The sequence below is a fragment of the Rattus norvegicus genome, chromosome 2 (assembly GCF_021556685.1).
Source record: "Rattus norvegicus strain SHRSP/BbbUtx chromosome 2, alternate assembly SHRSP_T2T, whole genome shotgun sequence".
NCBI lineage: Eukaryota > Metazoa > Chordata > Mammalia > Rodentia > Muridae > Rattus > Rattus norvegicus.
In genome coordinates, this window is record NC_141535.1 from 32,645,350 (window position 1) to 32,652,549 (window position 7,200).

The following is a 7,200-nucleotide window of genomic DNA, read 5'->3' on the forward strand; positions in this document are numbered from 1 at the left end:
GCTACCCAGAATACCTCCAGTGTATGGTCACTATGGAAACGAAGGCTTGTTCTTTGGAGCCGGAAGGTCTTCTCTATCTGAACACCCCCCCCCCCTCTCTCTCTCTCTCTTACTTTGCCTTCCAGCAGGAGTCTGCTGAGTGTTCTTTTCCACCTCAGATCATGCTGATACCTCTATAATCTGAGTCTGTGACCTCTGATGGCCTGTGGAGTTTGAGCAAGCTCAGACCATTGATTACTTCAGTTCATCCCAGAGACTATTGTTTTCTACACTTGCGACCACCCTGTTTTTGTTCCATAAATACCTTTGAATACTAGTCTCCGGGAGCTAGATTTGGGAGTCTGGGGTTCTTGCTTCCTTTAGGTTGGTGACCCCTGAATAAATGGAACATTTCCATTTTTTTTGCAATCAAAGGTTGGCAGACAGCATGGCACAGAAGGGGCCTTTTTGGTAACAGAAAGAAGCCCAAGGGCTGGCATCTCCCGATGGCCCGTGAATTCGTAGGGTAGAAAAAGGAGCCCCAGAGCACCAGCCAACGTTTATCTACATATTCTTAAATGGGATTGTGCTGACATTGTTTTTTGTTTTTTTTTTAAAGCAGTGAGCAAATAAAGACACCAAAACAGAAGACACATTGTCACTGCTCTGAGCTGCTGCTGAATTTCACCGGGCACAGTTCCCTTTGCCTTATATACCGGGCACCAGAAATGATTAAATGCCCCTAACTCAGAGTGGGAGTGTTGGCTTCAGCAGAGGATCTGCCCAGAGGCTTCATCTGGAAGACCAGCTCTCCAGCAAATGGCTGTGCCCACCACCATTAAAGCACATGCTCCAGGAGCCTCGCTTCTAACAGTATGGCTGATGGAGCTCGGTCCTGAGCTCTATCAAAAATAGATGTCATTATGACAATGATATGAATAATGTAGTTCCAAAAATGGGGAGAACAGATTTGAGGATTATAACTAAACATAGCTTGAGTGTTCTTTAAGGTTAATCGCCAACACTCCGGCACTCCGAGTTAGAGGCATTTAATCATTTTCTGGTGCCTTGTATATAAGGCAAAGGGAACTGTGCCCGGTGAAATTCAGCAGCAGCTCAGAGCAGTGACAATGTGTCTTCTGTTTTGGTGTATTTATTTGCTCACTGCTTTAAAAAAACAATGCCAGCACAATCCCATTTAAGAATATGTAGATAAATGTTTAAGCTACAGTAAAATGCTTATTATTAAAGTTTACGTGTTTTTTTTAAAAAATTCTGTAAAGGGATAGAATTTTTTTTAGCAACTTTCCAGTGGCTTGTGTGGGTGCAAGATTCTGGAGACCCAGTTCTCAGATGACAGTATCATGGTTCAAAAAGAGCTTTCTCTGTCTCCAAGTATATTAGCTACTTTTCTTTTTTTGATGACAACAGACAAATAGAATGACTAAGACAATTATGGAAGAAAGAGTTTATTTGTCCTTACAGTTCCAGATTAGGGTCCATATTGGTAGGGACAGACAGCATGGCAGCAGACAAAGTGGCAAGAGCTGAGAGCTGAGAGCTGAGAAATCACTCCTCAAAACAGAAATGGTGGTGTCTTTAAAGTCTCAAAGCACAGGGTGTTGGCAAGCATTCCCTAAAGGAACTGAACTGACAGAGTTTATTAGAGTAGCTGACAGGCTGGAGTGGCTGACCAGCTGGGGTCTGCATAGACCACCAGTGTCTTCTCCTGATGTAAGGGTTAGGGATCCAGTAGTTGTGTGGTCTACGAGCTTAGATACCTCAGCAGTCCCAGTCAAGTGCGGGAGCCCCAGGGAAGCCCTAGAGAGCTGCTGGTTTTCATTCCACTGATGGAGTCCTCAAGAAATAGCTTCTAACAAACACCAGAGAGAGAGCAGCTCTCAGAAGCAGGATAGATGAACGTGCCAATGAGAGTGCAGGCAAGCAGGCAAAAAAGCAAAAGCTTCCTTCTTCCATGTTCTTTTTGGTGGCTGCCACCAGAAGGCATGGCCCAGACTCAGAATGGGTCTTCCAACCTCAGATGAACTGATCAAGAAAAATGCCTCACAGTTATGCCCAGACGCTTGGGTGTTAGTTAACTCTAGGTGTAGTAAAGTTGAGAATCAAAACTTAGCCATCATGCGCTCCCCCAGTGACATAATTCCTTTATAGAGACCACACCCCTTAGATCTACTCACACAGTACCACCAACTGGGACGAAGCATTAAATACCCCAGACTTGGGAAAGGGGGGGTGCATTTCTCATTCAAACTGAGGTATTTATTAAAGTACTGTGTATAGAGAACGAAGCTCAAGTATTAAAAAAAAAAAGACCTCTGTGGTCAGACCAGATGTAAATAACCAAACAAGAAGTTATTGTTCAACATTAGAAGATAGCATAAAAAAGAGAGCAATAGTCCATTAACATAATGGAATGCTGTGTGGCGGCAAAATGAGAAGGCTTTTCGGGTATCTGCATCCAAACATTCCCCAAGATACGCTGTGAAATGCTGGACACAATGTGCTGTAACTTACATAGAAAGTTGCAAAAATGTAGACTTGTCATGAAGGACACACAAGGAGGACAAGGGAAGGATGGGAAGCCTCACCGTGGATCTTTTGGGATGTATGTACCTCCTACCCCTAGCCCTGGTATTAAACCAGGAGCCACACACGTGCTAGGCAAGTGCTCTCCTGCTGAGACACCCACCCCCCCCCACCCCGTCTCCTTTTATTTGCAGCAGGGTCTCCCTAAGTATTCAGTCTTGAGCTCACTCCTAAGTCCAAGGGGGCTTTGAATTTGTGATCCCTCTGCCTCCCACTGGACCAGGCTTTTTATGGAATTTTGACTCAAGTTACTGTATTACCTACTCTAAAAAAAATAAATAAAAACCCAAAGTGTAATTAATTGCCACCCAATGAAACATTGCGGTTTCTTGAATACAAAGAATGAACCTGATTTCCAGCCTAGAAGTCGGATGTTTTCATATGCTCTCTCAGCTTGTCTTTAGGAAAATAAACCGTGGGCAGGGTTCCGTCTCAACGTCCCTCGAAACATGGTTGTTTCTCTTGTTGCACAATTAATAGGAAGCAGAATTTCAGGATATAGTGTCTTGATCTTTGAAAAGGAGGCTTTTGCTTCCTGGATCACTCCCTTTGGTCTCTCACAAAAGTTTCCAGCAAGAGGGGCCCAGTTGGATTCCGAGTCAGCTTTCTGAATTGTGTATTGATTAGCACCCCCGTCCCCACTTTATGATGGCAAGGGTTAGAGCTGAGCTCAGGAAGTGACTCTTGGCCATCCTCCTGCCTGGGTGGAAGTTCATGAGGCACAGGATGTGTTTACAGCTGCTTAAACTTCCAGGCTGGGAAGCTTGCACTTTGTAGAAGAGGGACATCCCACATAGGGAGCCTCTCAACATTCCCTTTCAGATCCTGAAACCATGGTTGGTTTCTCCTTGCTTCTCCTACGTGATTTCTTAAGGGAAGTCTCCCAAGGGAAGAGGCATAGCTCTATTCCTGCTCCTCTTGGTTCTTATGGAGGTAAAGTTTTGCTTCTTATAGTAGCATATGTACCTGAAATAAATAGTGAAAGGCAAGTGTCACTGGACAAGAAAAGACTTTTCAGCTCATCAATAACTGGGCAGAGTTATAAATAGGCACCCGGGAGCCACCGCAGAAAAAGTTCTCAAAGTTCTAGGCTGTGGGAGGAAATGGGTTCGCTGGCTGGGGACTGAAAACGACTCAGACATTTTGTGCTTCAGAGAGGCCCCCTAAGTCCTTGGTCTCTTCTAAACGTCCTTGCACTTCAGTGACCATCAGCAATATCTCACTCAGAATCTGGAAACAATGCATCTTCTTCCCAACACCCACAACACCATTGCCAACAAAGATGGCCGACCCCCCAGACGACAGCAGAAAGCTGAAGTTCAAGTGAGCTGTCAGAATTTTCTCCACAGGAATGCAGACACCAGCTCCCCAAAGTTGAAGGCAGTGGGCCTAAAGACTGAGGCAGTTTAACCTTGGGGATAAAAAGAAATCAAGGAAGGGGGAAAAAAAAGCCACTCCATATTCTGCTTGGCACAGCATTAATAAATCTCAATTTGGGCCCTAGCCACCTACCTGAGTGAGTCATCCAATCTCTGGTTCTCAGACTTCTCATTGGAAGGGCCTGACAGGGCCTCTTGGGAGGACGGAATGAGGTAGTGAACACCTGTGAGGTGCACAGCCGGTGAGGACCGCATGGCACAAAGGATCTGCTAAGACCAGGGTTGAGAAGGAAGCAGAGTGGCCTTGGGAGAAGGCCAGGTCGGACAAGGAAGCTCTCGCTTTGTTTCATTCTGAGCCCTTCCTGCTACATCTTGGGAAGATTATCCCCCACCCTGCAGGCTGTCACTCCAGCGGGAGGCCCCAATCCCCGTGCATCTAATCATTCAGCTGTCCCTGTTTATCTGTGGCTCCTACCACACTGTCAAGCATGCTATCCCAGAACTGATTTGTGTGCAACGAGGCTGTAATGGACACAGTTATCATATCATAAAACCAAGGTCACGGGAAGGTGACGGTGGGTAAAGAATCTATTAGGTTCAATGAAATAATATGAATAAATCATCTCGATTTTTAAAAAAATGACTACAGGAGAACACATAAACCTAAACAACACTTCACATTTTTATGGGATTTTACGACTTGCTCCTGCCCCTTCTGCCTTTCCAGCCCCTCGGTTTTCAGCTAGCCTGATGCGGAGTCATCTGTTATCTGCCAGAGCGATGCTGTGGAAGAACGGTCCCTAGAAAATACTTAAAGAGCTATGGATCTCTAATGAGGCTGTGGATGGCTTTCAGTCGGATTATTATTTTTTTTAAATCTATTTGTGTGTGTGTGTGTGTGTGTGTGTGTGTGTGGTGTGTGTGTGTGTGTGTGTGTGTGTGTGTGTGTGTGTGTGTGTTTGGTTTGCTAGTTCTCTTGAGAGAGGGTCTCACTGTGTAACCCCTCTGTCAGCCTGGAACTCACTCTACAGACGAAGCTGGTCAGGAACTTGAAGCATGGGACTGCAGGCATGTGCCACCACGGGTGCTACTTCTGAATCGCTTGCTCGACATTTTGTTTCTATTATTTATAAGCCTGTATCTGTGAGAGCAGGTGTGTGTGGGTGCCTGCAGAGACCAGAGACATCAGGTCCCTCAGAGTTGTAGCTGCAGGCGGTTAGGAGCTGCTGATGTGGGTGTTGGGTGCAGAGCTTGGCTCTTCTCTAAGAGCAGTAAGAGCTCTTAACCGCTGGGCTATACCTCTAGTGCCTTATGTGTTTGCTTTATGTGTTTCTGTTTTGTTTTGTTCCTGAGACAAGGTCCCATTCTGGAGCCTAGAATCCTCCTGCTCCAGCCTCCCAGGGTGCTGGGATTATTCACATATGCCCGACACCCTCAGGTCAAATAACTTTTTAATGACTACTTGAAAGCAAGAAGCTGCCCGTGTGGGCTTTATGTGGATTTACAAGATTCTTCCCCCAAGGAAGGTTTCTAGTGGTTTCCTTTCCACATCATGGTAAAGACGAATTCAGTGCTATGTTGGAGGATGGACATCTTACCTTGGGGTCAGCACAACACCTGGATCCAAAAAGGAAATGTTCTGTTGGACTTCTTAAAGGCATCCTGAGGCACACTAGCAGTAATTTAAGGTTGCCTTAGCTCTTCCACATCTGTCTCTCCTAGGGCCAACATGATTATTATACTCCTCAGAAAACACCAAGCCCAGGTCCATCCACAAAACACAGAGAAACTATTGGGGTAAAAATTTCGGGGCTCTGGGTTGCCAAGACTTTGAACACACACACACACACACCACCACCACCACCACCACCACCACCACCACCACCACCACCAGCAGCAGCAGCAGCAGCAGCTCCACCAGGGTCAACCTGCTTGAGCTGTTTTCTAGTTTGTATGATTTAGCTCAAACAATTCAGCTTGAGCATGAACCATGCAAGGAGCGGGCTTCCCTTGCCGTTCTGCTGCATAGTAACTAGTCAGTGTTTTCCAATTCTTTCCAAGCCCCAGTCCCTGAGTCCCTCATCTCCTGTAGGCGACAGCCTCTTACTGTTGGTAAACAGCAATGATTTAGAGAATGTTGCCTTATTTGAAAAAGCCTGTCTTTGTGTACCAAGCACTTTTGCGTGTATTTGTGAAAGACTTAGAAACACATTGTGTTTATGCCATTACTGCCCCTAAATATTTATGTGCACAGCCACAGTTTATAGGTATCTGGAGGCCTTTATAATTTATTTAAAAAGCTGTTTTAAATTAATCCAGCAGACGGCCAGTATAGCAAGACAAACAGATCATAGTCCGCCTTTGGTCAACCATGTCCTAGAAAGATAGCAATTTCATAAATAAATGGCTCATAGTGGCAATTGCTCCTCCCCCACTCCCCCACATAAGCAGCACAGCAGACAGATGCCTACGCATTTTAGCCGTACACAGCACTTTTCCTTGACTACGTAAGCAAGGAGTTCAGATCTGAGGGCTCGTTTTAAGGGCTGATATCTTCCCAACTCCAGCCTTCTAGCTTATCAGGATTCAGACAAAAATGCGTCTCATCCTGTGCTAGCCCCGAAATTCTATCTTTGCAAGTAGTGGCGGATCAATCATTGGGTGTCATCTTTGAAAGGATTTCCACTCCTTTAAGGCATTACCCTTCAGGGTCTAGGGATGCCTAGGGCAACAGGGAGGTACGATTCCTTTTTCTCCTGGTAGGATTGTAGGTGAGAAATATGACAAGCAGGGCAGTTTTCTCTGGGTGGCTAGACATCTGACGAAATGTCTCTGTCTGTGTCTCATCTGTGCAGAAGCGTTTGAGAAAATGTGAGGTCCCGTGAGAGACACAGGCCTTTGATATAGCTAACAGCTTTGCATGCAGGACCTCAGTCGAATTTCATGCGATCAATCTGATTCTGAGGAGAGGTGTTCTGGAAACTTTATTACCAGGAAAAATAAACGTATCTATCTCCCGCCTCCATTTCATGGGGTGTGTCAGCTCCCACCCCACAGCTCTTAAAGGGATATGGGGAATTTTTTTTTAACCTTGAGTTAAAAACCTCATCTCCCATCACAATGTGGGGGAAGACGTGTGGTGAGTGTCAAGAAGGAAGGGACAGCGTGGTCTAGATCTCTGCTCACTCCTACAGAGTTGGGGCTGTCTGTGCCTGCATGGGCAGATGGGAAAACA